A 19,511-nucleotide genomic window follows, 5' to 3' on the forward strand; every position below is an offset into this window, starting at 1 on the left:
AACAAAATCACACAAAAATAAAAAAATGGAAATCAAATTTTTCAACCCATGGAGGTCTGGATTTGGAGTCGCACTCAAAATTAAAGTGGAAAAACACACTACAGGCTGATCCAACTTTTATGTAATTAAACAAGTCAAAATGAGGCTCAGTAGTGTGTGTGGCCTCCACGTGCCTGTATGACCTCCCTACAACGCCTGTGCATGCTCCTGATGAGGTGGCGGACGGTCTCCTGAGGGATCTCCTCCCAGACCTGGACTAAAGCATCTGCCAACTCCTGGACAGTCTGTGGTGCAACGTGACGTTGGTGGATAGAGCGAGACATGATGTCCCAGATGTGCTCAATTGGATTCAGGTCTGGGGAACGGGCGGGCCAGTCCATAGCATCAATGCCTTCGTCTTGCAGGAACTGCTGACACACTCCAGCGACATGAGGTCTAGCATTGTCTTGCATTAGGAGGAACCCAGGGCCAACCGCACTAGCATATGGTCTCACAAGGGGTATGAGGATCTCATCTCGGTACCTAATGGCAGTCAGGCTACCTCTGGCGAGCACATGGAGGGCTGTGCGGCCCTCCAAAGAAATGCCACCCCACACCATTACTGACCCAATGCCAAACCGGTCATGCTGGAGGATGTTGCAGGCAGCAGAACGTTCTCCACGGCGTCTCCAGACTCTGTCAAGTCTGTCACATGTGCTCAGTGTGAACCTGCTTTCATCTGTGAAGAGCACAGGACACCAGTGGTGAATTTGCCAATCTTGGTGTTCTCTGGCAAATGCCAAACGTCCTGCACGGTGTTGGGCTGTAAGCACAACCCCCACCTGTGGACGTTGGGCCCTCATATCACCCTCATGGAGTCTGTTTCTGACCGTTTGAGCAGACACATGCACATTTGTGGCCTGCTGGAGGTCATTTTGCAGGGCTCTGGCAGTGCTCCTCCTGTTCCTCCTTGCACAAAGGCGGAGGTAGCGGTCCTGCTGCTGGGTTGTTGCCCTCCTATGGCCTCCTCCACGTCTCCTGATGTACTGGCCTGTCTCCTGGTAGCGCCTCCATGCTCTGGACACTACGCTGACAGACACAGCAAACTTTCTTGCCACAGCTCGCATTGATGTGCCATCCTGGATAAGCTGCACTACCTGAGCCACTTGTGTGGGTTGCAGACTCCGTCTCATGCTACCACTAGAATGAAAGCACCGCCAGCATTCAAAAGTGACCAAAACATCAGCCAGGAAGCATAGGAACTGAGAAGCGGTCTGTGGTCACCACCTGCAGAACCACTCCTTTTATTGGGAGTGTCTTGCTAATTCCCTATAATTTCCACCTGTTGTCTATCCCATTTGCACAACAGCATGTGAAATTGATTGTCACTCAGTGTTGCTTCCTAAGTGGACAGTTTGATTTCACAGAAGTGTGATTGACTTGAAGTTACATTGTGTTGTTTAAGTGTTCCCTTTATTTTTTTGAGCAGTGTATATATATATATATATATATATATATATATGTTTTTTAGTAATGACTAATTACTAATATATATATATTCATAATTACACATTCATTTTGTGCCGTACATCTTTTTAAATTACTAAAAAACATATAAAATTAATAAATTGAATCTCTATTTTTGAAATGTATCTGCATTTGAACTCACAACCTTTTGCATTGGAGGCAAGAAGCTTAAAGGATAACTTTCACATTTAGACCCTAATTTCAATTTTCATATATGTAGTTACTAATAACATGATATTCTAGAATCAGTAACTATTAGACTGACTTACCCCATATTTAATAAGATTCAGCCCTTAGCAACCAGTCTGCATAAAACTGCAATTTCACTATTCAGTTAAGATGGCTGCCACTGCCCTCATCCTGAGGCTAATCCCGCCTGCCCTCACTAGCCAGTAACAATAGTCCCCCAAAAGTGTGAGTAACCAGAGCCCTCCCCCCTAAAGGGTTAATATCCTGCAGCACAAAGGGGTCCTCTTACCACATGTTGCTTTCATTTATACACTGAGCAGATGGCAGATCTCCCTTCCCTGTTGTGTGCTGCTTTAACTCTGCATTCTCCAGCTCTGCTGAGTGAGGGAGCGTCTGCCAAGCGCAGGGACAGGGAGAAGTGCACACAGCCCAGGCAATGTTATCAGCTGCTTGGGAGGACCTGGCTTTAATCATTTACTTACAGTCCCTGGCTGTCAGTAATCTGACCTTGCAGCCTGCTTCTGAGTCCTCGTCCTTCAACAGAGGACGGACCATGCCTAGCAACCCTATTTTAAGCACAGGTTAAAGTAGGCAGTACAGGGAACAAAAATGTGGAATTAAGGGGTAATTGAATACACAGTGAAAAGTTTAAATAGGGCCACCAAGGAGATATTAATCACCACAATCCAATACTCCAAAAAAAAATAATACGACAGTTATACTTTAAAATCAGAGAAGTGTTTAGAGACAGGTAAGTCAAGATGCTTTTTTCTGATGGTGTTACAGTGATTGTTAAGACAAGTTTTTAAATCAGTCAAGCTTTCACCCACATACAATAAATTGCATGGGCACGATAAAACATAAATAACATAATCAGAGTCACATGTTAGATTGAAACGGATATGATATGAAACCCCTAAGATTGGATGTACAAAAAGACTGCCCTTACGAATATGCTGACAATTCACACAACTGAGGCACCGAAAACAACCCAGTCCAGATTGCGTCAATGTAGACTGTCTGATGATTTTTTTAGGACCTATGTCTGTCCTAACCAATTGGTCACACAGACATTTAGATTTACGATATGAAAATCGTGGAGGCGACTTGAACTCAGGTACATCCCTGAGACATCCACCCAAGATGTTCCAATGTCATCTGATGATTTTGCTAATTTCATTACTGCGCTCGATGAATGGAATTCTGGCCTGTTTCAATTTAGATTTCTGATTAATCAGGATGTTTTTTCTATCCAATTTGCAAATTGCATTTTTATGTTTCTGAAGTAGATTATGTGGGTAACCCCTTTCTAAAAATTTGTCTACCATGAGGTTTAATGTGCTATCCAGCCTGCTGTGCTCAGACACTATACATCTCGACCTAAGAAATTGCGAATACAGAAGATGTTTTACCATCTTTTTGGGATGAAAACTGTTAGGCCCCTTTCACACGGGCGAGTATTCAGCGCGGATGCGATGAGTGAGGTGAACGCATTGCACCCGCACTGAATACCGACCCATTCATTTCTATGGGGCTGTTCACATGAGCGGTGATTTTCACGCATCACTTGTGCGTTGCGTGAAAATCGCAGCATGCTCTATATTCAGTGTTTTTCACGCAACGCAGGCCCCATAGAAGTGAATGGGGTTGCGGATGCGGTGCGATTTTCACGCATGGTTGCTAGGTGACAGTCTATTCACTGTATTATTTTCCCTTATAACATGGTTATAAGGGAAAATAATAGCATTCTGAATACAGAATGGTTAGTAGGTGATCAATTGAGGGTTAAAAAAAAATTAAAAAATTAACTCACCTTCTCCTCTTGTTCGCGTAGTTCCCGGTCTCTTCTTTACTTCTTAAATGATGAACTATCGGATAGGACCTGTGGTGACGTCAGATCACATGCTCTAATCACATGGTCCATCACCACGGTGATGGACCATGTGATTGGAGCATGTGATCTGACATCACCAAAGGTCCTTTAGCCCACAGCTCATCATTAAAGAAGTAAAGAAGAGACCGGGAACTACGCGAACAAGAGGAGAAGGTGAGTTAATTTTTATTTATTTTTTTAACCCTCAATTGATCACCTACTAAGCATTCTGTATTCAGAATGCTATTATTTTCTCTTATAACCATGTTATAAGGGAAAATAATAACATCTACACAACACCTAACCCAAGCCCGAACTTCTGTGAAGAAGTTTGGGTTTGGGTACCAAACATGCGTGATTTTTCTCACGCGAGTGCAAAACGCATTACAATGTTTTGCGCTCGCGTGGAAAAATCGCGGGTGTTCCCGTAACGCATCTGCACATTTTCCCACAACGCCCGTGTGAAAGAGGCCTTACAGGATAAAATAGTATTCCTATCAGTGGGTTTGGTTTATAATTGAGTATGTAGTTTGCCATTGGAAAAAAAACACCCTGGCATCAAGGAACTGCACTTCTGTAGTGGAGAAAACCAAGGTAAATTGTAGTGCACTATCAATGCCATTCAGAAAAGTTAAAAAGTCCTGAAGTTCAACCTAACTAGCAGTCCACATGTTGGAAGTGGTCGGACACATAGACAACATCCTCCTCAAAACAATCCATAAATATGTTTCCGTAAGTAGGGGCCACATTAGACCCCATGGCCACGCCCCATTTCTGTACATAGTACATGTCTTGAAACAGAAAATAATTGTGTCTCAAGATAATGTTCAAAAGGACCACAATAAAGTCACGAACCTGTACAGAAAGAGGACATCTCCAACATCCTCAATACTGCAGAAATCCCCTTGTTATGATCAATGGAGGTGTATAAAGAAATAACATCGAATGAGGCCAAGATCACAGTTTAATTAGGAAATCAGATGTGTCATGTATATATGAAACACCTCCAGTTGAAAAATTACTTGTTTGTTATCTTAGATGTAATTTGTCATACTTCTTCATATGTAATGACTTTATTCTTAATAAAAAATTTAAAATTTAAAACAAAAAATTACGCAATACTTCGCCCTGAAATAATGGCAATGTGACTGAATACAGAGTCTGATCCTGATACAATAGGATGTCCCGGGGGATCAATCAAAGACTCATGAATTTTGGGTAATATATACATCAACGGGGTTACCAGGTTTGTCACAAATAAATACTCAACAAGATCACTATCAATGACCCCCGCTGTAAATGCATCTGAAAGATTCTGCTTAATTAATCTACCAATCTCAAATTTGGGATCAGTATGAATGACATCATAGACATTAGCGTCACTAAGTTGTCTCGATATCTCCGCAACATACTTATGTGCATCCATGAGGACGACAGCACCATCATTGTCCGCCGGCTTCACAGTAACATTAGGGTCATTTTTAAGTTCTACAAGTGCATCCACTTCAGCGGAGGTGAGATTGGTATGCCCAAAGTCACAATCGGTATGTGTGACCTTAAGCAGTTCAATCTCAGATTTCATAGCAGAAATGAAAGCGTCAATAGCTGGTTCATTCAAAATGGAACTAAAGTCACTTTTAGAAGACAGATTGAGCATCCCCAGGGTGAATTCACTCAGGCGGGGTGTGTCAATCCGCTTCTTTTTCTTAAACCAAACTTTCAATTTGATTGATTTATTTTTCTTTTTTCGATCTCAAAATCAAACCAGTTGATGTGTGCGTTAGGGCAAAAAGAAAGGCCCTTACTGAGAACACTCACTTGGGATGTAGTAAGTTCCTTGGATGAAAGATTAACTACAGTCATTTTTTCTTGATGATCTGTGTCTTGTTTGCAGGTGCGCATATTTTGTTGTTGCGCAATTTTCCTAAATCTTCAGTGTTTGTGACCGCCATGCCTGGTTCGATGTTTTCTTTTTGTTGTATAGTCCGAATGTGTCCTAAAAAAGAATCAATTGATTGAGATATCTGTGTATTCCTTTGTTTCTTTTTAGTGTCCCTCAAATTCGAGTTGTTCATGTTGTCAGTTTGCCATGTATATACGGAACCTTTTTTGTAGTCATCCAAATCCCTGTTCCATTTCATCTGCTTTCCCTCCTCGGTCTCTGTTTGGAACTTCAATAGTTGAGTGTAAAGGTTATCCTTAAACTTGGTCAAGTCATCACCAAACTAACTGATACAGAAACTACTATGAGTTTTTTCCGGCACAGTTTATCCAGCACAGTTTATCATTGGGCTGTATTGCCTAGTGGTTAACCACCTCCCGTCCGCCCATAGACTAAAAACGTCTGGGAGGTGGTTCTCTATTTCTGAATGGACGTTCCAGAAAGTCCATTCAGAAACTGCAGCTGCACGCTAATCCCTGCCTTCTGGATCGCTGCATACACAGCGCTCACCGAGTGCTGTGTATGCAGAGCAGGAAGCGCTATGCGCTTCCTGTTCCGGCCCGGCGGTCATGTGATCGCCAGGACCGGAGAGTGCAGGAGCTGTGTGAGGTCTTTCAGAGACCTCGATCAGCCCTGCACTGAGGCTGTACAGTGCTGTATTGCGCTGTACAGCCTCTCTGGGGGGGTGTATTTCTCCTGTAACTGGGGCTACTATGTCAGCCCCAGTTACAGAAGAAATCAACAGTGAAAAAAAAAAAAAAAGTTAAGTAAATGTCCCCCAGAGGTCTTGTATGACCTTATGGGTGACGAAAAGTGTAAAAAAAATAAAAAAAAAATAAAGTGTTAAAAAAATAAAATATTAGTTTTCACAAAGTTTGCTGCAAAACTGCTTTTAGATCTTTGTTTCAGTTGTTTCTGTGATATAGTGAAATATAATTACACGCACTTCATATGTTTCAAAGGCTTTTATCAACAATTACATGACATTTATGCAAAGAGTCAGTATTTGCAGTGTTGGCCGTTCTTTTTCAGGACTTCTGCAATTCGACTGGGCATGCTCTCAATCAACTTCTGGGTCAATTCCTGACTGATAGCAACCCATTCTTTCATAATCACTTCTTGGAGTTTGTCAGAATTAGTGGGTTTTTGTTTGTCCACCCGCCTCTTGAGGATTGACCACAGGTTCTCAATGGGATTAAGATCTGGGGAGTTTCCAGGCCATGGACCCAAAATGTCAACGTTTTGGTCCCCGAGCCACTTAGTTATCACTTTTGCCTTATGGAACGGTGCTCCATCGTGCTGGAAAATGCATTGTTCTTCACCAAACTGTTGTTGGATTGTTGGATGAAGTTGCTGTTGGGGGGTGTTTTGGTACCATTCTTTATTCATGTCTGAGTTTTTGGGCAAAATTGTGAGTGAGCCCACTCCCTTGGATGAGAAGCAACCCCACACATGAATGGTCTCAGGATGCTTTACTGTTGGCATGACACAGGACTGATGGTAGCGCTCACCTTTTCTTCTCCGGACAAGCCTTTTTCCAGATGCCCCAAACAATTGGAAAGAGGCTTCATCGGAGAATATGACTTTGCCCCAGTCCTCAGCAGTCCATTCACCATACTTTCTGCAGAAGATCAATCTGTCCCTGATGTTTTTTTTGGAGAGAAGTGGCTTCTTTGCTGCCCTTCTTGACACCAGGCCATCTTCCAAAAGTCTTCACCTCACTGTGCGTGCAGATGCGCTCACACCTGCCTGCTGCCATTCCTGAGCAAGCTCTGCACTGGTGGCACTCCGATCCCGCAGCTGAATCCTCTTTAGGAGACGATCCTGGCGCTTGCTGGACTTTCTTGGACGCCCTGAAGCCTTCTTAACAAGAATTGAACCTCTTTCCTTGAAGTTCTTGATGATCCTATAAATTGTTGATTGAGGTGCAATCTTATTAGCCACAATATCCTTGCCTGTGAAGCCATTTTTATGCAACGCAATGATGGTTGCACGCTTTTCTTTGCAGGTCACCATGGTTAACAATGGAAGAACAATGATTTCAAGCATCACCCTCCTTTTAACATGTCAAGTCTGCCATTTTAACCCAATCAGCCTGACATAATGATCTCCAGCCTTGTGCTCGTCAACATTCTCACCTGAGTTAACAAGACGATTACTGAAATGATCTCAGCAGGTCCTTTAATGACAGCAATAAAAATGCAGTGGAAAGGTTTTTTTGGGATTAAGTTAATTTTCATGGCAAAGAAGGACTATGCAATTCATCTGATCACTCTTCATAACATTCTGGAGTATATGCAAATTGCTATTATACAAACTTAAGCAGCAACTTTTCCAATTTCCAATATTTATGTAATTCTCAAAACATTTGGCCACGACTGTACATCTCCTGTATAATGTTTGCCCATCCTAAATCTCAGTGACTTTTAGTCAAATTTTTTGCTGCTGTTGGCAGCGCCATTACCTGTGCTACATCTCCTGTTTAACATTTGCGCATCCTAAATCTCAGTGACTTTCAGTCTAATTTATTTGCACATACACTTACAAAACCTGCGCTACTGTACGTGTGACATACTTGCAAGCATATATACCATTTAATATGCAGAAGGCGAACAGTAAGGGAAGGAGAAGTGGCCGTGCTGCTGATGGTGCACGCAGAGGCTGTGGCCCTGGGCGCGGTGAAACTGTGCCTGCTGCCAGAGTGCAAGAAACACACTCATCCACGATACCTAGCTTCATGTCCCAGTTTGAAGGGCGGCGCAGGACACCACTCTTGAAGTCAGACCAGTACGACCAGGTGGTCGGTTGGATTGCAGCAGATAATGTTTCCAGTCGGTTAAGCACCACCCTGTATTCCACAAAGTACAGTCTCAGTAGCAAAGAGTGATACTCCTTCCTCCCACCGAGGAGATACTTGGCAAACAAGTGATCCCACACTCGGATATTCCAAGGAGCTGTTTTCATCACCATTCCTTAATTTGGGCCTCTCGCCAAGCCCGCTTGAAGAGGGACATGAAGAGATCTTGTGCCCTGATTCCCAAACTCTGGAGCATCAACAGTCAGAAGAAGATGACGGTGGGGAACGGCAATTAGTGTTTCACAAGGTGGATGATGATGATGAGACACAGTTGTTAATAAGTCAACCGCAATTAGTGTCTCAAGAGGTTCATGATGAGGATGAGACACAGTTGTCAATAACTGAAGTTGTTCTTAGGTCAACAAGTCAGTAGGATGACCAGAGTGAGGAAGTGGAAGAGGAGATGCTGGACGATGAAGTCACTGACCCAACCTGGGAAGGTGGCAAGCCAAGCGAAAACAGCAGTACAGAGGTGGAGGGATCTGCAGCACCGCAACAGGCTGAAAGAGGCAGTGGGGTGGCAAAAGGGAGAAGGCGGGCCACACCAAACAGGCCAACAACTGTTCCCCGGAGCACCCCCTTGCAGCAATCTCCCTTGCCAAGGGGTAGGTGTTCCGTAGTCTGGTGCTTTTTTGAGGAAAGTGCGGACGATAAAAGAGTTATCATTTGCAACCTGTGCCGTACCAAAATGAGCAGGGGCGTGAACACTAGCAACCTCACAACCACCAGCATGATCGGCCATATGGCATTAAAGCACCCTAATAGGTGTCACGGATGTAGTAGGGGAGAACACCAAAAGACAACAAGAAGGAAGAGGAAAGACACTAGTCCTCACCGGAAAAGGGTCACCACCTATAAAACCCTGCTCCTGGCCCTAACTCCTATCCGTATGGGCACCTCTCGATGGTAGAGATGCCAACACACAGGAACCTGGAAAACCCTGGTAACCATCAGATGCCCTAAAGGCACCCGTTACTTCTCTGGTGAAAGAACCAGCGTCTCGCTGAGGCCTAGTAAACAACCAGGGGGGGATACAAAACACAACAAGTGGAACACTTAACTTCTGAGGATGATGGATGAACAGGACTTCAACAAGAACCACACTCCAGCTCTTCCAAAACCAAATGAAGCTATCCAGAGCAAGGAGTGATGGGTAAAGTCAGAATAAAAAGGGAGAGGTAAAGGTCACATGATCCACGCCTGAACACGAGGTGTGGACATACCAGCAACACACAGACAAAGTGAAACCAAATGAGGCTGTCAGATCAATCATGTGCAGTCAGTCTTTCAGATCTTCCAACACCTGTCACAGGTGTGACAATAGGTGGGCCGAACGCCTGGGTCCACAACCAGTGTCTGCGGGTCAGACCACTGCCTCCTCTTTGCCTGTGTTACGTGCTGGCCAATCACCTGTCCAAGACGCAGGCCCAGATGCCTACCGCCATACACCAGGGCCTTCGCAAGCACCATCAGCTAGCATATTCACTTCTGTGTCCCAGAGCAGCATACAGATGTCTATACCCCAGGCCTTTGAACGAAAGCGCAAATACCCAGCCAACCACCCACAGGCCATAGCACTAATTGTGCACCTTTCCTAATTGCTGGCACTGGAAATGTTGGCATTTAGGCTTGTGACACTGAGGCATTCCACAGCCTGATGGCGGTGGCTGTCCCGCGTTTCTCTGTCCCCAGACGCCAATATTTTTCATGGTGTGCAGTCCCAGCCTTACACCAGCATGTGTCCCATAACATCACCCTTGCCCTGACCATCGCAGTTATTATGATGGTCCACTTAACAACGGACACATGGACAAATGTTTTTGGCCAGGGGCGCTACATTTCCCTGACGGCAAACTGGGTGAACGTTGTGGAGGCCAGGAGCAAGTAGTACCCTGGGATGGCACAGGTGATACTGACGCCAAGGATTGCGGGCCCTACTTCCATCAGGGCTTCCACCGCCACCTACGTTAGTGGCTGCAACCCCAACTTCTCCTCCACCTCCTCTTTCTCCACTTCCACCTCCAAATTATCTGCGTGCAGCACCAGTCAGTCATTAGTCGGTAGCTGGAAGCAGTGTAGCACTGCAGTGGGGAATCGGCAACACGCCGTGCTTAAACTGATCTGCTTAGGTGACAAACAGCACACCGCCGCAGAGCTGTGGCAGGTGATAAGGGACCAGACTGAGCTGTCTGATAATGGCCGTAACTTGGTGGCAGCTTTGGAGCTCTGCAAGCTCACACACATCCCATGCCTAGCCCACGTGTTTAACCTAGTGGTTCAGCGGTTTATCAAAACCTACCCCAATTTGCCTGAGCTACTGGTGAAGGTGCGCCAAGTCATCGACAGCTTCCGCCGGTCTGGCAACGCTGCAGCAGCACTTGCAATTGCCAGCTCACCGACTGTTGTGCGACGTGAGCACACGCTGGAACTCCACACTGGTTCCACATGCTGACCAGGCTTTGTGAGTAGCAGAGGGCAGTAGTGGATTACCAGCTGCAACATGGTCATCGCATTTCCAGTCAGCTTCCACTCTTCACAAGCGACGAGTGGGCATTGATGTCTGTGAGGTTCTACGCAACTTTGAGGAATCAACACAGATGATGAGCGGCGATAACGCTATTATCAGCGTAACCATCCCACTTCTGTGTCTACTCAAACGCTCGCTGTTCACAATTAAGGCGGAAGCTTTGCATGTGGAATAGGTGGAAATGGGGGAAGAAAGTACAGAGGGTGATAGCCAGACCACCGTCAGTTTGTTTTCTCAGCGCAAATTGGATGATGAGGAGGAGGAGCAGGAGACAGTTGCCTCCGCTACAGAGGGTAGTATCCATGGAAGTTTTATTCCATCTGTTCAGCGTGGATGGGAAGAAGAGGAGGAAAAGGATGAGGAGATTGAGAGTCATCCTCCTGATGACAACAGCGAAGTCTTGTCTGTTGGGACTCTGGCACACATTGCTGACTTTATGTTAGGCTGCCTTTCACATGAACCTCTCGTTGTATGCATTTTGGCCAACACTGATTACTGGTTGTTCACCTTTCTCGATCCCCGCTACAAAAAGAACTTCTCATCTCTCATTTCTAGGGTGGAGATGACGAGCAAAATGGTGCAACACCAGAAGGTCCTTGTGGGAAAATTGTTCCAAAACTTTCCAGCTGACAACGCTGGCTGCAGAGTATGTAGTTCCTTGGCCAACCGAGAAGGGGAGTCGAGGGAAACACATAGCAGTTCCAACAGAGTCAGGGCATCACTCTCCAAGGCCTGGGACAGTTTCACAACACCCTGCCAGCACCCTTAACCTGATGCGCGGCCTAGTGTCACAAGGAGGGAAACATTTTGGAAGTTGGTAAAGGAGTACGTAACAGACCGTGTGAGCGTCCTCAGTGATCCCTGTGTGCCTTACAACTATTGGGTGTCCAAGCTGGACACGTTGCACGGACTAGTGCTCTACACCTTGAAGGTTCTGGCCTGCCCTGCCACTAGCGTTTTGTTAGAGCGTGTATTTAGTGCTGCTGTGGGCAAAATAACTGATAAGTGAATCCGCCTGTCAACTGAAAATGCTGACCGGTTGACTCTTATAAAAATGAACAAGGCCTGGATTGCCTCTGACTTCTCTACTCGACCAGAGGAAAGTCGCTGAATGTTTTAGAGGGTCAGCTCAGCAGCGGGCCTTCATTCATAATGTTTTATAGGGTCACCAGCAGGCCCTCACCCATAATGTTTTTGAGGGTCACCAGCAGGCCCTCAACCATAATGTTTTAGAGGGTCAGCTCAGCAGCAGGCCCTCGCCCACAAAATGTTTTAGATGGTCAGCTCGGCAGCAGGCCCTCACCCACAAAATGTTTTAGATGGTCAGCTCGGCAGCAGGCCCTCACCCACAAAATGTTTTAAATGGTCAGCTCGGCAGCAGGCCCTCACCCACAAAATTTTTTAGATGGTCAGCTCAGCAGCAGGCCCTCGCCCACAACATTTTTTAGATGTTCAGCTCGGCAGCAGGCCCTCATCAACAAAATGTTTTAGATGGTCAGCTCGGCAGCAGGCACTCACCCACAAAATTTATTAGATGGTCATCTCGGCAGCAGGCACTCGCCCACAAAATTTATTAGATGGTCAGCTCAGCAGCAGGCCCTCACCCCTAATGTTTTAGAGCAGGCCTCCTCAAACTGTGGCCCTCCAGCTGTTGCAAAACTACAACTCCCAGCATGCCTGAATAGCCTACAGGTATCAGCCTACAGCAGAGCATTGTGGGAGTTGTAGTTTTACAACAGCTGGAGGGCCGCAGTTTGAGGATGCCTGTTTTAGAGGGTTACCAACAGGCCATCAATCATAATTTTTCAAGGGTGTGTATGATGCCCTCTTTTATGTGTAATAAAGGGTGTATTGGAGTGTCGGTTCCTTGTAATTTTTGGCAGCCCTTTCCCTTAGTGCATTGGCTTTATGAGTGTAGGAGTCCCACTACCTTAAAGGGGATGTCCAGGTTCAGAGCTGAATCCGGACATACCCTTATTTTCACCCAGGCAGCCCCCCTGAGGCTAGCATCGGAGCATCTCATGCTCTGATGCGCTCCCTTGCCCTGCTCTAAATCGTGCAGGGCAAGTGATCTTTTATTTACAATAACACACTGCCGGGCGGAAACTTCCACCCGGCAGTGTGTTCGGTGACATCACCGGGTCTGATGGGCAGACTTTAGCGCTGCCCTAGCCGTTTTACTGGCTAGGGCAGCTCTAAATCCCGCCCGTTCAGTGGCAGCCCCATGGAGAGCCCCGGTATGTCACCGGATCTCCAAAAAATGCCTTTGCCCTGCCCAATTTAGCGCAGGGCAAAGGAGAGCATCGGAGCATGAATTGCTCTGATGATCCTGTCAGGGGGGCTGCCGGGGTGAAAATGGAGGTATGTCCGGGTTCAGCTCTGAACCCGGACAACCCCTTTAACAATTGTACCACAATGTCAATGAGGCCCTCCATTATGTGATATACAGGTTGTGTCGGAGTGCCTCTTCCTTGTAAATTTTGGCATCACTTGCACTTTATATACAAGTAAATATACAGTAAAGAATGTTTCCTAACAATTTTTCCTCTAAAATCTATTTCATCTTCGGTTTGATGCGTATTATTGTCAGTCTGTAAAAGTGGCGTACTACTCGGACAACATCGTTCCCAGCAGCGTCCTGGGAGTCCAAGATGCATCCAGACATCCTCCCCATGCTGTTCCAGAACCATTTCAGTGGTGTTTCCATCAATTTCTGACCTTTTCCTATGAACCCGACACCTTCCCCTCTTCAGAGCAGGGGGTGCCTGGTTTAATGCTTGGGTTCTCCCATTGACTTCCATTGTGCTCAGGTGCTCGGGTGCTCTACACAAGTAGACATCATTTTACTAATTATGTGACTTCTGAAGGTAAATGGGTGCACCAGAGCTTTTTATAGGCTTCCTAACAAAAGGGGTGAATACATACAAACATGCCAATTTTCTGTTTTCTATTTCTAAACAATAGTTTTATTTATATATTTTTCTCATTTCACTTCACCAACTTAGACTATTGTGTTCTGATCCATCACATAAAATTCAGATTAACAAAACATTGAATTTAAGGCTGTAATGTAACAAAATACGAAAAAGTCAAGGGGGGTGAATACTTTTGCAAGGCACTGTATATATAGATATAATGAACTACTTTGAAAAACAAACTGCACAGTAAACTGAGCAGACCGATCAGAAAAATTGATGTTTCTGATCAGCGCTCAGCAGGTGCAGGACGCACGCACGTACACAGATATTATGTGCGTGCAAAAATTTACACTAACACTACCTAACTAAAATAGATTTCTATCTAACACTAAAAGTACTTTTTAGATCAAAAAAATTTAGAAAATTTGAGCACAAAAGCGGCCAATAAAAAAAATGGTACTTATTTGTGTTCAGGGCTGCAGAACGCACGCAAGCGGACGTTTTGTGCGTTCGCACAGACACTGCAGTATAAAAATTTACTGCAGATATAAAAACACTAGCTAAAAATTTACTTATATATACAGTATATATGATTCTAACTATTACTTTTAAAAAAACGGGTAGATGAAAAAAATATATATCTGCGCCAAAAAAAAGAGCCCAGGTGCTGAGCAGTAAAGTACAGACTGATCAGGACTGGGCGTTCACAGCTCGCACACAGAAAAAGTGGTGCAGAGCAGAAAAAAAAAAAAAAGATAAAAGCGACAGAAAAAAAAGACTAAATTTCTTCGCCGCAGGCAAAATCGGACGGGGAGGAGGGATAGGGGGGATAGGGACAGGGAAAAAAATCACTGCAGCAGATGTTTCACATTTCTTCTTCTTCTATACAGGAGTAGAGATGTCGCGAAAATAAAATTTTCCGTTTGCGAACGGCGAATGCAAATTTCTGCAAATATTCGCGAACGGGCAAACCGGGCGAACCGCCATAGACTTCAATAGGCAGGCGAATTTTAAAGCCCACAGGGTCTCTTTCTAGCCACAGTAGTGATGGAAAAATTGTTTCAAGGGGACTAACACCTGGACTGTGGCATGCTGGAGGGGGATCCATGGCAAAACTCTCATGGAAAATTACATAGTTGACGCAGAGTTGGATTTTAATCCATAAAGGGCATAAATCCCCTAACAATCCAATTTTTTTTTTTAACAACGTGGTTTAAAACATCCAGTGTGTGTATACGATCAGGTATGATGTTGTATCGATCAGGTAGTGTAAGGGTTACGCCCGCTTCACAGACATTGACAGACCAAACTCCCCTTTTAATGCACCACAAACAACCGCAAACAGTCCATTTGCCCAACCGCAAACTCCCCATTTGTACAAGGTTGGATACCAAGCTAGCCATGTCCCGTTGATGTCATTGAAGGTTTCTTCCTCCACCCAGCCACGTACAACACCAAGGGTCCCGGAAAGGTGAATTGAATAGGTTTTTTGAACGGGGACATGGTTAAAAAAAACGCTGGCTCCCTCCCCTTTGTTTGAATCCACGGTCACTGCGTCTGTGCCGTGCAATTTACTGTCCCACCCGATATGAGTGCTATTTTCTGTAGTTCTCTCTTCTCATCAGTTTAATCCCTGTTACATCCCCAATCTGGGGTCCTTTTATTAAATAGATTTTTCGAACGGGGAGATGGTTAAAAAAACGCTAGCTTCCTCCCCTTTAATTGAATCCACGCCGCGGTCACTGCGTCTGCGCCGTGCAATTTACTGTCCCACCCGATATGAGTGCTATTTTCTGTAGTTCTCTCTTCTCATCAGTATAATCCCTGTTACGTCCCCATTCTGGGGTCCATTTATTAAATCGATTTTTTGAACGGGGAGATGGTCAAAAAAACGCTGGATCCCTCCCCTTTGTTTGAATCCACGCCACGGTCATTGCGTCTGCGCCGTGCAATTTACTGTCACACCCGATATGAGTGGTATTTTCTGTAGTTCTCTCTTCTCATCAGTTTAATCCCTGTTACGTCCCCAATCTGGGGTCCATTTATTAAATAGATTTTTCGAACAGGGAGATGGTTAAAAAAACGCTGGCTCCCTCCCCTTTGTTTGAATCCACGCCACGGTCACTGCGTCTGCGCCGTGCAATTCACTGTCCCACCCGATATGAGTGCTATTTTCTGTAGTTCTCTCTTCTCATCAGTATAATCCCTGTTACGTCCCCATTCTGGGGTCCATTTATTAAATAGATTTTTCGAACGGGGAGATGGTTAAAAAAACGCTGGCTCCCTCCCCTTTGTTTGAATCCACACCACAGTCACTGCGTCTGCGCCGTGCAATTTACTGTCACACCCGATATGAGTGGTATTTTCTGTAGTTCTCTCTTCTCATCAGTTTAATCCCTGTTATGTCCCCAATCTGGGGTCCATTTATTAAATTGATTTTTCGAACGGGGAGATGGTTAAAAAAACGCTGGCTCCCTCCCCTTTGTTTGAATTCACGCCACGGTCACTGCGTCAGCGCCGTGCAATTTACTGTCACACCCGATATGAGTGGTATTTTCTGTAGTTGTCTCTTCTCATCAGTTTAATCCCTGTTAGGCTGGGTTCACACGAGCGGATGCCGTGCGTGGCATCCGCTCCGTGAAAGAGTGCCAAGACCCGATGCAGACTGCAGAGGCACGGAGCATTAACATGATTGATAATGCTCCGTGCCTCTCTGTGATCTCTTTACTACAAAATCACAGTGACAACTGTGATTTCGTAGTAAAGAGATAAGAGAGGCACGGAGCATTATCAGTCATGTTAATGCTCCGTGCCTCTGCAGTCTGCATCGGGTCTTGGCACTCTTTCACGGAGCGGATGCCACGCACGGCATCCGCTCGTGTGAACCCAGCCTTACGTCCCCAATCTGGGGTCCATTTATTAAATTGATTTTTTGAACGGGGAGATGGTTAAAAAAACGCTGGCTCCCTCCCCTTTGTTTGAATCCACCCCACGGTCATTGCGTCTGCGCCGTGCAATTTACTGTCACACCCGATATGAGTGCTATTTTCTGTAGTTCTCTCTTCTCATCAGTTTAATCCCTGTTATGTCCCCAATCTGGGGTCCATTTATTAAATAGATTTTTCGAACGGGGAGATGGTTAAAAAAACGCTGGCTCCCTCCCCTTTGTTTGAATCCACGCCACGGTCATTGCGTCTGCGCCGTGCAATTTACTGTCACACCCGATATGAGTGCTATTTTCTGTAGTACTATTCTCATCAGTTTAATCCCTGTTACGTCCCATATCAGGGTGGGATTGCCTTTTGTGAAAAAAAATTTAGGCCGGGTACCTTCGACTGCCTTCACAGTGACAGACAGACCAAACTCTGATACACCAAACTGAATTGATTTTAGGAACCGGGAGATGGAAAAAGAAGCTTGGTCGGTCCTCTTACTCCCAAGTTGGGGCACTGCGCGTGTACGGAGCAATGTGTTGTGACACTCTATATGAGTGGTGTCTTAACTAGTACTATTCCTATCAGTTTAAACCCTGTTACGTCCCCTATCCGGGGACGTGTGTCGAATTGATTAACCATTGTCCATTACGACATCCTGGAATAATTTAGTTCTGAGCTTTGTACTTGCTTTGTATTGGAATTGATGGGGATTTTTTAAATTGTCTGCATTATTTCTAATAAACTATTAAGAGACTTTATTATGATTTTTTTATTTTATGTATTTAAAACCCACCCATACAACTTAAAAAAATAAAATAAAAAATTAAGTTTTTTCTATGAAAAATTATCCAGCCGATCGCTTTTGGTCTGATCATAATGAAGCAACGGCCTTATCATCTGGGGTGTGGCAACATTGGCAACACACTCATAGAGGTGATGATCGCTTCATTGTGATACGCAAGCCCTTTCATCACAACAAGGTAACGATCACGAAGGGGAATTGACACTTGTATGTGCCTTTTTTTTGTTTTGTTTTTGCAGCCACAGTGGCCATAAAAATTAGGCATGTACACATGCCTGAAAAATAATGTTATTGTTGCAGCCGCTGTTGTAGCAGCGGCCGGAAAAATAGATGTTTTCAAGGCAGAAAGGTGACTAAAACATTGCGGCTTGAACCCTAGTTGGTGGCGGAGAATTCACGAAAGTCATCCGGTATCCAGACATTAAATACAGCAGCGTGGGGACCATTTTGAGGCCAAGGCATGTCATCAGGCCTTTTGTTAGTCAAACGTATCCCCCACTGTCAGTCCCTTCGGGATCCATGCCTCATTCATCTTAATGAAGGTGAGGTAATCAACACTTTTTTGACCGAGGCGACTTCTATTGTCAATGCCTCCTGCTGCACTGAAGGTCCTTTCTGACAGGACACTTGAAGCGGGACAGGCCAGAAGTTCTATCGCAAACTGGGATAGCTCAGGCCACAGGTCAAGCCTGCACACCTAGTAGTTAAGGAGTTAATCGCTCCTCAGAGTGTCGATATCTGCAGTTAAGGCGAGGTAGTCTGCTACCTGTCGGTCGAGTCGTTCTCTAAGGCTGGATCCCGAAGGGCTGTGGCGATGTGTAGGACTGAAAAAGCTCTGCATGTCCTCCATCAACAACACATCTGTAAAGCGTCCTGTCCTTGCCGCCGTGGTCGTGGTAGGAGGAGGATTACTTTCACCTCTTCCCCTGTTAGATTCCTGTTGTGCTGTGACATCCCCCTTATAAGCTGTGTAAAGCATATTTTTTTGTTTTGTTTTGAACTGCTGCATCTTTTCTGACTTTCGGTAAGTTGGTAACATTTCCGCCACTTTCTGCTTATACCGGGGGTCTAGTAGTGTGGCCACCCAGTACAGGTCGTTCTCCTTCATCCTTTTTATACGAGGGTCCCTCAACAGACATGACAGCATGAAAGTATACCAGTGCCACCATAGCCCCCCTTGCCTTATGAACTGTCAGAACCTCCTAATGCATACCTCAGCTGCTGCAGAACATATGAAGCTTCGTTCACATCTGTGTTGGGGCCTCATTCGTGGATCAGGTCATAAATGCTGGACACAATTTTATAGCCTGGAAGATGGAAACCTGACAGATCTCATCATGGTCAGCGGGATCCGTCAGGTGTTGTCGTCCATGAAGTGCCAGATCCGGAACTGCGGTGATTTTCGTTGTTGTGCTCCTATGACGGCAGAACAGCGAACGTCACCAGCACAGAAGTGAACAAGTAATACACACCTCAGCTGCTGCAGAACATTATAATAGTGACAAGGGAACTACAAGTCTCATCATCACCAGATTATTATTGGAAATTAGGGAGCAACACAGGGAGAGGTGAAAGTGGAGAGAACTACAATTTCCAGCATGTCCAGGCTGTTATGATCAGATACAAGTAGATATTACACAGAGTATAAGGCCGGGTTCATATCACCGTTTAGTTTTCAGCTCTTCTAATCCGTCAGATAAACAGAAAAAGAAAGAAATAAAAATGATCCTGTATTTCAAGCATCAGTTCTGCACATTCCGCATCCGTTTATGCCATTTCTGTCGGAGATCCGTTATTTTGGACAGAAAAAAGTCCTGCATGCAAAACGGAAAACTAAACTGTGATGAGAATCCAGCCTAAGAAAAGAGAACTACAACTCTCAGCATGTCCAGATTATAGGACATCATCTAGTTGTACCAGGTAAGGCTACTTTCACACTTGCGGCAGAGAGATCCGGCAGG

The sequence above is a fragment of the Bufo bufo genome, chromosome 4 (assembly GCF_905171765.1).
Source record: "Bufo bufo chromosome 4, aBufBuf1.1, whole genome shotgun sequence".
In the NCBI taxonomy this organism is placed as follows: Eukaryota; Metazoa; Chordata; class Amphibia; order Anura; family Bufonidae; genus Bufo; species Bufo bufo.